Here is a 15,271-nt window from a genome sequence, read left to right as displayed (position 1 = left end):
AGATATTTGGGGTGGTGGATATTCAGTGATATTTGGGTTGGGACACCTTTCATGGATCAGCAATTCCAATTCCACCTCCTGGAAAAGTGGTGTGACTTTTTTAAGGTCTCCCCTCAGCAGTGAGGCAGGAGGAGCCCCACGGGGCAAAGTTCTTTGTGCTGAAGTGCACATGAACGTTTTGCACACTCCCAGACTCTCTAACCCACCCTTTTCTGCCCCATTTTTGTGCTAATTCAGTGGTATGGACATGCACACCTTGCCTTGCTCTTCAACCTCCTGCTTTTTTCTACATTTGGCACAGGTGAGCCCATGGGGGATAGCACAAAGAACAGACACCAACCAGGTAAATAGCAAAGATCTGCCTGTCTTGGTCCACCAGCTCTGGCACATCTACCTTTAAGATTTAACTGCAGGCTAGTTATGTTTTCATTAATGAGTTCTGATTTTCACAAGCCAGGATCTGACTGTCTGCACAAAAGCCTTTTCTTTCAACAGAAAACATACTAACAACACTTTCAAGTGGTTGCAGAATTTTTTTTTTTTTTAATAGGGAAACATTAGGTAATTAAAGAAATCATGCACCATGCCATGTGGAGGCCTCCTAACAAATACAACTTTGGTGGCCATGACCCTGGCCAGAGGAAGAAGGCTGTGATGTCACCTCATCCCCAAGTCCCAGTTTCACGGATAGTATCTCTGAAAGGAATTGTCTAAAGGAGATTGTTCCTTATGAAAAGTTCACATGATGGAGCCTGAAGGGCTTGTTTCACTTGAAGCCCAGCAGGACAGAGCTGTTTGGAAAGAAGCATTCAGTGTGTTCTGTTTTGCTGAAAGCTGTCACAGTGAACAAGTACTTAGCAAACAGCATGAACAAGGATATGGACTAGAAAGCTAGCAGGGCCCTGACAACATTGTAATAGTGGGCTCGTCTGTTCTGAGCCTCTGCAGGGATGCATGGGGGCAGGAGAGGGGAAACAGCAGCACTGGACTCCTGTGTGTCTCATTTTTTATAAAGGTGGCAGGATCTATTATTGCTGCCAACTTGCTTGTGTTATCGTGGTCACTCCTGGCACCGGGGGAGGGAGCAGCCTGCTGGCCAGGAGGGCTGCAGGGCAGAGCACTGCACATCCCAAGGGGGAGCTGACTGATCAGCTGAAAAGCAACCAGTTCTCTTCCTCTGGTCCTGCTCTGGGATATCTTTACTGCTGCTATGATGGGCTGCCCAAGCTGTCGCTCCTCACGTGTCTATTCCATGCTTAGCAGTGAATAAAAGCTGCCTGAATCCCAGTCCACAACTGTGCAATCCTACACCTCTGAGAAGGGGCCACTTTCACTCCTAGTGGGCTGATCACACCATGTAGGTAGAAATTAGCACCCATTAAAGACCCCCTCTCCCTCCACCCCATCAGAATATTGGAGGCAGCACAACATTAAGAGACATCAATTGAGTAGGGGGTAAGAATAAGATACACAAGATACTCCTTTGGTTTTTACAAGGTGCACCCAGGTCCTTGTTTCTCTAGCAAGCCCCAAAACCACACTAACCACACCTTTCCACCATCACTGTGACAGCTGTCCAGCTCAGAACAAGCAGAGTTTCAAAAGCTGTGAGAAATCATTTTTATTTACCATTTCTAAAAGGTTGTGCATTTTCCTAGATAGAGGAAGTCCCTAACTGGTGTCCCTTGCTGCAGAGGGCTAACTGTGCCTTCTCCAGATCTTCCACCAAGCAATTGGTACAAAATCCCTTTTCCCTCATTCCTTTTGCAAGGACAGAAAACTTGGAATGTTTAAGCATCCACCTCTTGGCTTACAGACCTCCACTGGCTCAGGATGGAAAGAACTCTTCTAACCTATAGCAAACCCTGAATTTAGCAGGTCCTGGGTTGGGTTTCCTGGAAATGTCAGCCATTCTCTTCATGTTCTGCCATGGCTGAAAACCTCTTCTAATGGTTTGTGGAAAGAGCAGAGGTGGAGGAAGGAGGAGTAAAGAAGCACCAGCTCCTACACTGAAATGGGTCAGAGGCACTGCTGCACCCTCTCACTGCCTGCCCTTCCTTCCTCCCTTCGTGGCCAGGACCAGAGTTATTGCTCCTGCCTGTAAACTTGGATCTTAATTCATAAGGCAAATATACATTGCTTTTAAAAGGTTATAAACAGAATTTTGTCTGGCCTCCTGCCTCTTTGCAGCCCATTTGGCATCTGAGGAAAAATCTGTCTTTAATCTGAGGCTGCTAAACCCTTTAGCATTAAAGACAGGAATGTTTTTTAGTAATCCACAAGGTTTCTGGGTGAGTTCTCCACTAAGTCCCTCCACAACACTGATAAATATCCAGCTTTAGGATGAGTTGTATTCCAGGGAAATCTAGAGCTGTGACCACCAAAGTGACAAGTTTTGTCTGGATCTGAGGAACACGTTTTATCACTTTAATGATAATTCAAATGTATTGTTCTCTAGTTCACATGTAAACTGGGTACCAGGTGTTCTCAGACTCAAAAATACCTCGTGGGATTGAATTTACTTCAAAGATAGGCAAAGCTACTCTCTCCCTCTGATAACCACATCCCTCAGATCCTGGGAATTCTATTACAAGTTTCTTATCACTCTGAGGATAACAGAGTATTTTCAGCAAGTGTCTTTTGTAAGGAGACCAATTATGATAAGGCTTTTCTTCCACTGATTTTTTTTTCAGCTGCTCCCTGAACCAGATAGCATGTTTTCATTAGGAAAAAAAAAATTTATTTCCCTCTCTTTTTCTCTGCTTTTGCCAGCTCAAATCTCCTTTCAGTCCAAGTGCAAAAGTTTGAAAGAGAAAGGATTAACTAGGCTTTATTAAAAACACCAGTATTTTTTTTGTTATATAGAGACCTGTATCATGAACATTTTTAACAAGACCGCTTGGATTAGCCAGGAAAATTTGGTCTCTAGCAAGAAAACATTTACATGACACCCTCACCACAGGAGTGAGAGTGAGCACCCATGCAGAGGTGACCTCCTGGCAGAAACAGGGACATTTCCAGCTGGCATTGCTGGCTACAGAAGGTGCCATCACTAATTCTGGACAGCTGCAGAGGGACAGGATGCAATTCTATGTCCCACCTCTGTCCCTCTACCTCTATAAAATATCCACTGTCACTTTTGTGACTTATAGCTCTGCCTTTTGTGTCTAAATTTGCAAAACTGCTTTGCCTGACCTGCGCTGCTTCTTGCAGCATCTGGAGCTCCACAATGAGGATTGCAGACACAGATCTGCTGCTAAACCTGGCACTGCCTCGTCTGCAGCAGGAACTCTTTTTGCCCTTGCATAGCAAGGGAAAAAGCCATTCTTTTTCCATTCCCTCCCCACAGATATCCCATACTCCTGTTCCATCCCCAGGCTGGCCTAGCTTTAACCCGTGAGCTGTCTGAAACTGTAAAACACAGAGCCCCTTTCATGCAGGGAGGGATGTGTTCTGCCAGTCCCCCATGCTCCAGGGAGTTTGCCAGAGCCCTCAAGAATCTGATCCTCTGGTGCAGTGCTCAGAGCTGGCCCTTGGGTCTGAGTTCTCCCAGACCAGGATCTCCATCCCCTCCTGCATCGTGCTTTCCCCACTAACCGTGTGGAGGCTCCAGCCCAGCTCAGCATCCCCCTCCCAGCAGGGCAGCCTGAGGCAGCAGCAGCAGCCCCAGGCAGCACAGGCACATGCAGGAATGCAGGATTTCTAATTGCAGCTACCCACTGGAGCTTTTGCAATAACTGCACTGGCTTTGATTCCTGCAGCACAAAACACAGGGCTTGATAGGGCTGCAGGAATCCAGCAGAGTGCCAGGAACAAGGACAAGGAAAATAATGTAAAATATGATCTAAACAGGGCCTGAAAAGGCACCAGGGACAGCTGAGCTGCTTTACTCCCTATGCTGAGTCCCCAAATAATGTTAGGAACACCCTCCCCTGGCTGGGGAACTCAGCTGTGCACACCAGACCCATGGTAAGAGCTGTCCCCCACCCTCCTGGGCTGCCAATTAATCACTGGGCACATGCTGAGGAAAAAGCCCGTGCCAGCAAGCCTGCAGCAGTGCCAGCCTGAGAAGAGAGAGGTGCCACCCTGTGTAGCTGTCCTGCCATCACCCAGAGCAGGATATTGCTGCTCCAGACATTGCCCAGCTGGCTGACTTCCCTCCCCAGCTCTTGCTCCTGCTCCTACCCAAAATGAACAGGAATGCCATTTTAAAAGTTCCAAGTTAATCAAATGCTTTAAAAACACAGTGCCTGTGGTACAATGGATCAACTTTGTCCTGGGTGTCAGGCCATTCACTCCAGCAAGCTTACACCAGAGATGAATTTGCTCTGGTGCCTTTGTCAATAAAATTCTCGATTAAAAGAGACCCTATATAGAGCTGGTCCCAGAGGTAATTGCTGGTTAATCAGCCAATTAACTGACCCAACGAGTAGGAAAAGGAGAAGGGGGAGGAAGGGGGGAAACAAATCAGTCAAGGTACGGTAGAACTTAATTCTTTAGGAGTTAATGTTAGAAACCTTTTCAAAGGGATTGCAGCCTACCTTGACTCACTCCCTTTCTTCTTCCCTTGTTCTCCTCTTCCCAATTTGTAATTGTTGGTTCCCCTAATTGGCTGATTAACTACTTATTACAGACAGACCTGGAGGTATGTGGGATCCCCTTAGCCACGTTGATTGCATCAAGGGAAGCAAGGCTGAATGCAGCAGAGCATCTCTGTGGGCTGGCTTTTCCCTACCCAGCCTGATGAGTTCCAGTTGAGCAGCATTTTGTCTGAGAAGACCCTTTCCTAAACTAGTTTTTCTTTTATTTACGTAATACTACAAATAAAGGGTTTGTTTTTTAGCACTCTGTCATGCAAACAGAATGATTTTTAGCAGTAAAGTTAGTACACCCCAAACCAACCTATTTCCTACTCGCTGATCCACTATCAGCACTATCAGGGTATCTCAATGAATGAGCTGTTACAGCTGCCCCATGTTCCAGTAATAACTAATGACAATAGAATTAACCTCTATTTTCTTTGATAGTGTCACCAGGCAGCAGCAGGGCTGGGAGATGAGTCCTAAAGGTGAAAAGGGCAAGCTGAGAGAGTTCTCCTCATTTCCACTCCTTGGCTTTCTGGGGGGGAAGAGAGCAGAGCTCACCCTGGCATTTGTTGGATTTAACAGGAGATTTATGGCAGGTCAGGAGGGAGGTACCAGCAGGTCCTGGTACATCCTGAAACCACACGGCCCAGGAGGAGCCCAGGGTTGCTCTCTGAAGCCTCAAAGAGGAGTTTTGCTGTTGTTCAGCACAAAGGAAACCTTCCAGCACTGCTTTAACACACCTTGAGCACCAAAGTGAGACAGAGGTGGAGCTGCCACAGGTAAAACTGTGACATCAGGGCTGCAAGGGTCTGACCTCACCCAGATAATATCTGTCAGTGCACACAGGCAGGTTATTTTCTAAAGCTGGTGGATTGTTTTGGTGTCTCACCCTCCTCTGCAGATAATAAATAATATTCTTTTTTCTCTCCTCATTTCTTGACCTGCAAAGCAGCAATTTCTCCAGGGAGATGGGCAGAGAATGGAGTTCTCCTGACAGAGCCTCTATTGCATAAACCTCTTCTTCAAATTCCACTTTTCTCCTTCACCCTCAGAAGAAAGTTTGGGATTTTAATTCTATTTAATATTTGTGATTATTCAGTTCTCCTACCCCTCTTTTCTCCCTCAGCAAAAGGGCAGGCTGAACCCGGGCAGCCCATCCTCAACTGCATGTAAATCACAATCTGATTAGGCAGTGATATATTCATCTCTAGCTCCTGTATAAAAGTTATTCAAGTATTTTGACAAAATAAGTGCTGTTTACTTTATACATTTTCTGCTAATTCTAAAGATTTCTGCAAACCTAAAGGATCTCATGGAATTTACAGGCTTGTGGCTTTGCTATTGAAAGTATAAAAGCATGCTAAATTAAGTTGATTTGCCTGTGAAAGAAACACGTCCATTATTCATGTCAGGGCCCTGTCACATCAAATTGAGGGAGTGAAGAAAACCCTTTTTTATCAACGTTTAGAAGCAAGGGAAAAACCGACCATTCAGGAACTGAATTTCAATTGGGAGAAAGTCAGCCTGAAAGCAAGGTTAAAAAAAAAAGAGCTGGGGACATGTCTAATGTTGGAAATCAGCAAAGGGTGGGTTGATTTAACTTTGGCTGGGATCTTTCAAACAGAAAGCCAGGATGAAACTCAAAGTAGCAAGTAGAACACAGTCTCCATGTCTCTCATGTGTAAACTTGTCACAAGTAGTTAAGCTAATTCAGATTTAAAACTTTTCAGACCCCGTTCTTCTTGGATGCTTCGAAATAATGATAAAAATTGTTAAATAAAGCATTGCGTTTGTGCTCAGCTAATTTATCCACTGGCTATTACATGATTTAATTCTTATTAGCAGACAGCATGTAAGGGGTTTAAAGCTTGATGAGCTGACAGAAATTGAAAAAAAAGGTTGGTTTAGATATGGTTTTTCTTCACCTTGGGGCTGAGACTATCAAAAATAGTCAGGACTGTTTCCTGTCTATTGTAAGAGCTATATACATATAATATATAACTTAATGTAGCCAGAAAATCTCCCAGTTTATATGATCTACTCTGTGGTAGGTTGAGACACAATAAATGGCATCTGCCATCTTTTAAATACAAAAAGTTGATTTGCAGTCTCCAAAGCTATCCCAATATACACAGAATGAAATGAGAAACTGTAAGGTGAATTTTGAACATTGAAATCCTTCTCGTTGTCTGATGATAATTTCTCATGTGTCCTGCTTATTTGGCAAACAAACAGCTTACAGTTCCTTCTGCCTACAGTTGGTTTTTATGAGCTTAAAACAGCATGTTAAGTGGCATTTCACAGTCCTCTGCTTCAAGCCTAATCCGTTTAGACTGGAAAATTTAGGATATTCTTTAAAAGCAGCCCAGTTTTTATGTGCTGACATTATTATACTGTACAAAGGGTAACTCAGCCACTTAAATCATGTTTTGGGTACCAGGCCTGTACCTCATTTCTGCATGAGATTTGTTTCCCTACCTTTTGTTTTTGCCCAGCCCCAGAGCCTGGGGGTTAACATGTTTTCTGCTTTAAAGCTCTTCTGTGAAAGACACTTTGCCACCTCATCCGGGCTCTCTCTCCAGCTTCCCAACTTCAAAGTCTCAAGCTGGGAAAGCAAATCTTAACTCCCAAATGCTGGACTCTATAGGACCCTCCACTAAAGTTAAGTTCTTGTCTTTAATTGAAAATTGCAGCCAGTGTAAATAGGACATAGTTTGCAGCAAGCTGGTCACAAAGGGAATTACCTCGTGGAGTGGCTACACTGGGGTAAACAGAGGGGATAAAAAAGGGGAAGAAAAAGAGGGAGAAAAAAAGCCAGGAGTAAAAGAGAGAGGCATTGTGCTGTGGAGGTAGCATCAAGACAAGGATTAATGGCTGCAGGAATTGTATTTTCCGTGCTTTCAGCCACGTTACAATCTCCCAAAAGTAAGTGTTACTAATAAGTGGGCCAGGAAAGAGAGGTCAGGGCATTGAGGGAAATGGAAAAATCAAGCTCTGAAAATAACAGGAGCCTTTTATTCTGTAAAAAACAAGCAAAGTGGTGCTGATCTGTTTATTTTTAGTACTTACATCTGGGTCAACTAGTGAAGTTTATTATTTCAAAGGGTTGACAAGCGACTGGAAGTGATACACTCATACCATAAATGCCATTTTCTGCCAGCTGAACTTATTTCCCTGTGCCCCCAGTTTATTGATTTCACAGTGAGATTGATTTCACTGCTGATGTATTACACAGATCCGAGGGGGAAATCCAAGCAGCTGTGCTGGAGGGCTGGCAGAGCAGAGCCAGGGGAGTGGTGGTGGGAAGCAGGGCAGGATTTCCATCCTCAGACCTCTGCTGCCCTGGGACTGTGGTGCTGGGATGTGTCAGAATCTGAGCTATTGATGATTCTGAGATTGTAGAAAGTCTCTGTCTGTCAGCCCCACTGCCAAAGCAGAAGCCAGAATTGGTCTGTGCTGGTTTCCAGGTTGTTTATTCTGTTTATCTCTCACATGTTCTGCTGCCCTGCCCAGCTCTGTCCTGCAGGGCAGCGTGTGGGGCTCTGCCCTCAGTGGGATGTGACAAACATTAAATACCAGAAACTCCCTGGGCTGGATTTACAAGAACGTGCCAATATCTGTCACCTACGTTGGACAGTGTGTCCCCAGCCTGAACCAACAGAAAAATGCCAACAGCACAGTGAAACATGGAGGGCATGAAGGAGGAGAAAAAGGACAAGGCACACCCAATTTCCTCCATCTTGTCCCCTTTGAACCCCTCATCTAGAATCCTAAAATTTTACTTTTGCACCCATGCCACACTTAATTATGACTTCTATCAAATACTCAGAGCTTGTAATTGATCCTGTAAGATTGAAAACTCTTTTCCATGGCCAGAGATCACAGACAGTGTCTCTGGGGGCTCTGTCCAGGGGGGTTCCTGACCCCTGCCAGGGTCCCAGACCTGCCAGGGCAGCCAGAGGGAAGCTCTGGATTCCCACAGGGCTCAAGAAGCATCCTCAGAGCTCTGCCAGCCCCCAGACAGCCACAGCAGGAGCCAGCAAGGGATCCCTGTGCCCTTCTCCTTTCTCCCACTTCCAGGAGAGGGTGAGCTGGGTTTTGGTTTGCTGGGTCCCTGCCCTGCCTCAGTGAATCTCCTCTTTCAGTGAATCTCCTTCTCCAGCAGGATCTGCAGTTTAGCAGCTCAGCTGCACCATGAACAGCACCCTGAAGCTCACTAGTTTTAGGCTCAGTTTAGGTTCTTTATCAACCTAAACCAGTCTGGATTTGTCTCTTGATCCATCAGTGGCAGAATTTTCTGCCTGCAAAATGGGAGGCAGAACTCTTCCTTCTTTTCCAGCTTCCTGGCCTTTTCCATGCAACCCTAAGCACAGAATGGACACTGTGCTTCTGGAAATGCATTGAGCAGCTGGGATACATTTTTATATTCAAATTATTACTATTTAAATGATTGTTTAAGCAAACACACTGACCTCTATTCTGTGTTGAATAGCTCACTTATGCCAGGTCTCATCACTCCATAAGAGTTGAAATGGCTGGAATCTGGATATACTGACAAGTAACAGGATGGATATTACCAGGAAAAAAGATTTTCCACTGCTATCAGTGCACCTACTGCTGGTTTTGTTTAGATTTGGGATTTTAATTTATAGCTCAGCATATTCAAAATGCAGGTTTCAATGGAAGCAAGTGCAGCCAGAGTCTAAAAATCTCATAGAAATATAATTGAGTCTGTTCATGCATAATGCAGAATTACAGGAAACTGTGATGGGATTCATAAAAATATGCTCAACAATGTTTTTTCCATGTTACATAACCTGTTTTTAATAAAATATAGAATCAGTGAGTTTAAGAGCACTGCTGACACCAAACAGAATCCTACTATTATGGAGCAGGAAATTGCATTTGCTTCCACTCACTTTTCAGTGGCTTACAGGTTGCATTAATTAAAAACTCTCCCAGAAGTTCCTGCAGCATTAATCCTTTAGATTCACATGTAAGAAACAGACCTGATGAAAAATTCAGAATATATCCTAACTGTCCAAATAAACTAACTTAAAATTAACATTAATTTTGAGAGTTCAATAATTGACTCCCTTAGCCAAGAATTCATAAAGTCCTCTTTCAGCTTCTCCTCTTCCACTTGAATATTTGCATGCTTTTTAGATTCTTGGTTTTAATAGAATTGTTGGGGTTTTTTTGGTTTTTTGGGTTTTTTTACTGTCATGGGAAATAATTTAATTGTGCATGGTGTGAGACTCTCCCCATGTGTACACAAAAACTAACTCCATGCCTTTTAAACTGGGATCTAAATGAAGCCAGAAACAAACCCTTAGCTTGAGCCATTGCCCATTATTATTCTGCTTACAGTACACACTTGGGAAGTTTTCCTGTTCATAACTCACTGTCTGCAGAGCACTGCACCTCTCAAAGATATGCAAGTTCATTCCAGCATTTATCTGCTCTTTTCTCCTCGGGAGTTGAACTGTTTTTCCGCCTGATGGTTAGAATGAATTGGAGATTTTGAACTCATCCATCAGATTTGGAAATGATCCCTGAATTGATGAGAGTGTTTAACAGTTAATTGAACATTTCTGTTGTGAACTTTCATTGTTTCAAAGTGCAAAATGCCTCACCCAGGGACGTGGGCAAAGCAAAGAGGATCCAAGGCAAGTCTTTGCCCCACAAATATTTTCATCCTCTAGAGTGCAGCAGACTTTTAATAACAGGGACATCACAAGTAAACAGTGATCTGAAAAGGACTTTGACAGAACCTGAGACTTCCCATATTCTGCTGCAGGAAAGATGTTGTCATTTTTCCAAAAAGATACACATAAAACACACATTGGTCAGCCAACAAGACTTTCCAAAGGGGCCTGATGATACCTGAAAGTATTCAGCTGTTTTTTAATCTCACTGTAATCTTTGTACCCCACTGTCCTAAGTGACTTTGAAAATTCACACCTGCAATCAAAGGGATAAAAATTAACCTGGATTTTTCCTCATGCTTCAACAGTCATGAAGGAAAAGGCTTCCAGACTTTCTGCTCCATTATAGCACTTCAGCTGAAGAGAAATTACTGTTCTCCATTCTAAAACTCCACCAGATTGCTTACTTGTAGTTCACTTTCTCCTTTCTACTGAGGTTTGTACAGTTGTTTTAGAACATGACTTGAATTTCTTCTCTGCAGCCTTGTGGAAGGTGCCCCTGCCCATGGCAGGGGTTGGAACAAGATGATCTTTAAGGTTCCTTCCCACTCAGACCATCCTGTGAGTGATCTATGGCAAGGCCTTAACTCGGTGTCACCGCTTCCTGTCACCCTGGCAGCCAGCAGAACCCTGGTGACACCTCCCAAATGCTGGAACATCTCTGTCGCCCTGATTCTTAAGATTTTCTAGAGCCTTCTGAGTTTACATTCTGTTAGAAAACTTTCTCACACAATTTTCTATGAACAACACACTGTTTTGCATTTCTTCATGGGGGTGGAGAAACTTGATGTACTGGTGGTTTGTCCAATGTCTTTGGAGAGGTGGCCCATTCACTCTCCAATCCATTGTCACCTTTGGAAAAGTTGGGGTCAGAGAATAAACCTTCTTCTTTACCTTGCAAATAGCAGTGGCTCACGTTGTGCTTCCACGTGTCCTATAGTGACACAGCTCCACCAAACCCTTCACAAGGACCTTGAGAAAACTCCTGCTGCCCCTTGCAGCCCCTGGAGCTTCTCCACTTCAGAGCTGCTCTGCTCCACTGCCCAGCTGAATTCCCAAATTCCTCTGCACAGCTCCATTTAGTTAGCAGCTTTCTTTTTGCAGCACCCAGATCATTCCTCCGTGCTGCATGGTTAATTTACTCTCCTCCCAGGTTTTCCAGGCTCTGTGGTGTGAGAGGGCTTGGCCCTGCAGCTCTGGCTATGTAGTCACATCCCCCAGTCCTGTGGGAATCCAGGGCATCCCTCTGGCTGCCCTGGCAGGTCTGGGACCCTGGCAGGGGTCAGGACCCCCTGGACAGAGCCCCCAGAGACACTGGCTGTGATCTCTGGCCATGGAAAAGAGTTTTCAATCTTACAGGATCAATTACAAGCTCTGAGTGTTTGATATAAGTAATAATTAAGTGTGGCACAGGTACAAAAGTAAAATTTTAGGACTCTAGATTAGGGGTCCAAAGGGGACAAGATGGAGGAAATTGGGTGTGCCTTGTCCTTTTTCTCCTTCTTCATGCCCTCCATGTCTCACTGTGGTGTTGGCATTTTTCTGTTGGTTCAGGCTGGGGACACACTGTCCAACGTAGGTGACAGATATTGGCACGTTCTTGTAAATCCAGCCCAGGGAGTTTCTGGTATTTAATGTTTGTCACATCCCACTGAGGGCAGAGCCCCACACGCTGCCCTGCAGGACAGAGCTGGGCAGGGCAGCAGAACATGTTAGAGATAAACAGAATAAACAACCTGGAAACCAGCACAGACCAATTATGGCTTCTGCTTTGGCAGCGGGGCTGACAGACAGAGACTTTCTACAATCTCAGAATCATCAATACCTCAGATTCTGACACAGCCCTGGCAAGTGGAGGTCTGGACTCAATTTCCCTTGGAAGATTCCAAAACAAAAACTGTTCTTTCTGAACTATTTTTCTCCCCACTGTGGGAAACTGCTGAACATGGATTTTATACTTCCAGGGATGACAAACAATTTTTTTTTTTTTAGCATAAATTCTAATTCAGAACAAGCTTTGCTCAGCACCAGCTTGGCAAAGGGCACTCGGCCCAGGGCTAGGAGTCACATCCCTCTCTCCATGCTGCTTTTCCTGTTCCTCCTGTGCCACAGCAGCACAGGCAAGGGTGCAGTTCTGTGATGAGCCGAGCTGGGAAATTGCTCCAGCTGGAAGAGAATCATTTCCTTGTCTTGGCTGGGCTACTTCTCAGCCAGTCGAGGTTGATGATGTGTTTTGCAAGCACCGCAGCCGGAGAAGAGCTGGAAATCAGCTGCAGGGACAAGAGGCTGCTGTTCTCCAAGAATCACCCCTGAGTCCAACAGAGACAGCTCCTGCAGGACCAGGGCCAGCCAGGCATCCTCAGAGGGAGCCGCACTCATCGCAGCCTTCATCCGCTCCCGGAGCTCGCCAGCACCCATTACAGCACAGCAGACAGAGCACAGGAGCCATCAAAGCCTTCCCATCCTCCGGAGTCCCCGTGCGGGCATGGAAAAATGGCAATGTCTCCGTTGAAAAATGGGAATTTCTCCGTGGAGAAACGGGAATTCTCACCCCGCTGCAGGGCACGCACAGCGGGGCACAGCCCTCCCCGGCAGGAACAGAGCCCCGGGGAAAGCCGGAGGCAAAAGCTGCCCCGTATCCCTGCCGCGGCCCGGGATGGACAGTCCCGGAGCATTCCCGGTCCATTCCCGGGACCGCGCCCCGCACGGGCAGCGCGGACAGCGCGGCGCGGACGTGGCTGTGCGGTCCGGCGTTTCTGCAGTCTGAAAGACAGCCGCGCTTCTGTGGTACTGCAGCCAGCTCTGTGCGGTTCCTGCGGTTCTGCCTGTGTGTACAAAGCACAGAAAAGTTTGAATTTCCCGATTTTGCCCTTTTTCCATCCCTTTTTCCATCCCTTGAGCCTCCGACGGGCCGGGCCCTCCTGCGCCCTCTGCTGTTAGACAGCAGGAATTGCACGGGCTGTCCCTGCTCCTGTCCCTGTCCCCTGTCCCTGTCCCCTGTCCCTGTCCCCTGTCCCTGTCCCCTGTCCCTGCTCCTGTCCCCTGTACGGCCACTGACACTGCTCCTGTCCCTGATCCTGTCCCTGCTCCTGTCCCTGCTCCTGTCCCTGTCCCCTGTCCCCTGTCCCTGTCCCCTGTCCCTGTCCCCTGTCCCTGCTCCTGTCCCTGTCCCCTGTCCCTGTCCCCTGTCCCTGCTCCTGTCCCTGCTCCTGTCCCTGTCCCCTGTCCCTGTCCCTTGTCCCTGCTCCTGTCCCTGTCCCTGCTCCTGTCCCTGTCCCCTGTCCCTGTCCCCTGTCCCTGTCCCCTGTCCCTGTCCCCTGTCCCTGTCCCTTGTCCCTGCTCCTGTCCCTGTCCCCTGTCCCTGCTCCTGTCCCTGTCCCCTGTCCCTGTCCCCTGTCCCTGTCCCCTGTCCCTGCCCCTTGTCCCTGCTCCTGTCCCTGTCCCTGTCCCTGTCCCTGTCCCTGTCCCTGTCCCTGTCCCCTGTCCCTGTCCCTTGTCCCTGCTCCTGTCCCTGTCCCTGTCCCTGTCCCCTGTCCCTGTCCCTTGTCCCTGCTCCTGTCCCTGTCCCCTGTCCCTGTCCCCTGTCCCTGTCCCTGTCCCTGTCCCTGTCCCTGTCCCCTGTCCCTGTCCCTTGTCCCTGCTCCTGTCCCTGTCCCTGTCCCTGTCCCTGTCCCTGTCCCCTGTCCCTGCTCCTGTCCCTGTCCCCTGTCCCTGTCCCCTGTCCCTGCTCCTGTCCCTGTCCCCTATCCCTGCTCCTGTCCCTGCTCCTGTCCCTGTCCCCTGTCCCTGCTCCTGTCCCTGTCCCCTATCCCTGCTCCTGTCCCTGCTCCTGTCCCTGCTCCTGTCCCTGTCCCCTGTCCCTGCTCCTGTCCCTGCTCCTGTCCCTGTCCCCTATCCCTGCTCCTGTCCCCTGTACGGCCACTGTCACTGCTCCTGTCCCTGCTCCTGTCCCTGCTCCTGTCCCTGTCCCCTGTCCCTGTCCCCTGTCCCTGCTCCTGTCCCCTGTACGGCCACTGACACTGCTCCTGTCCCTGCTCCTGTCCCTGCTCCTGTCCCTGTCCCCTGTCCCTGCTCCTGTCCCTGTCCCTGCTCCTGTCCCCTGTATGGCCACTGACACTGCTCCTGTCCCTGCTCCTGTCTCTGGTCCTGTCCCCTGTACTGCTATTGTCCCTGCTCCTGTCCCTGCTCCTGTCCCCTGCCCCTGTCCCCTGTCCTGCCACTGCTCCTGTCCCTTGCTCCTGTCCCCTGCACTGTCAGTGCTCCTGTCCCTGCCCCTGCTCCTGTCCCTGCCCGTCCCTGCTCCTGTCTCCTCTCCTGTCCCTAGCCCTGTCCCTTCCATCCCCTGCTACCCCATGTTTCTCTGCCTGTGCTTCTCCACAGAAATATTCGAGGGGCTATTCCTCCAGGGTTTTATAAAATCACTACAATTTTATCTCACATTAGGCATAGATGAGTCCAGAGGAGGTCACCAAGATGATCAGAGGGATGGAGCTGCTCTTGAGCAAGGAACAGCTGAGAGAACTGGCACTGTTCAGCCTGGAAAAGAGAAGCTTTGGGGTGACCTCACTGTGGCCTTCCAGGGCCTGAAGAGAAACTGCAACAAAGATGGAGAGAGACTTTTTGGAAGAGAATGGAGTGACAAACAGGAATGGATTTAAAGTAAAGGAGAGAAGCTTTGGAGTAGATGTTAAGAGGAAGTTCTCCCTGTGAGGGTGGGCAGGCCCTGGCACAGGTGCCCAGAGCTGCTGTAGCTGCCCCTGGATCCCTGGCAGTGCCCAAGGCCAGGTTGGACACAGCTTGGAGCAGCCTGGGACAGTGGGAGGTGTCCCTGCCATGGCAGAGGTGGGATGAGATGAGTTTTAAGGTCCCTTCCAACCCAAACCATTCCATGATTCTGTAAGTCCCAGGTCTGACACAAACAGCACAGAGAGCTTTAGCCCAATCCAGACTCTTGGCTAAACCTGAGTTATCCATGGG

The sequence above is a fragment of the Lonchura striata genome, chromosome 4A (assembly GCF_050655825.1).
Source record: "Lonchura striata isolate lonStrDom1 chromosome 4A, ASM5065582v1, whole genome shotgun sequence".
Lineage (NCBI taxonomy): Eukaryota > Metazoa > Chordata > Aves > Passeriformes > Estrildidae > Lonchura > Lonchura striata.
The sequence above is the reverse complement of the archived record's forward strand: the minus strand, read 5'-3'. Positions refer to the sequence as shown.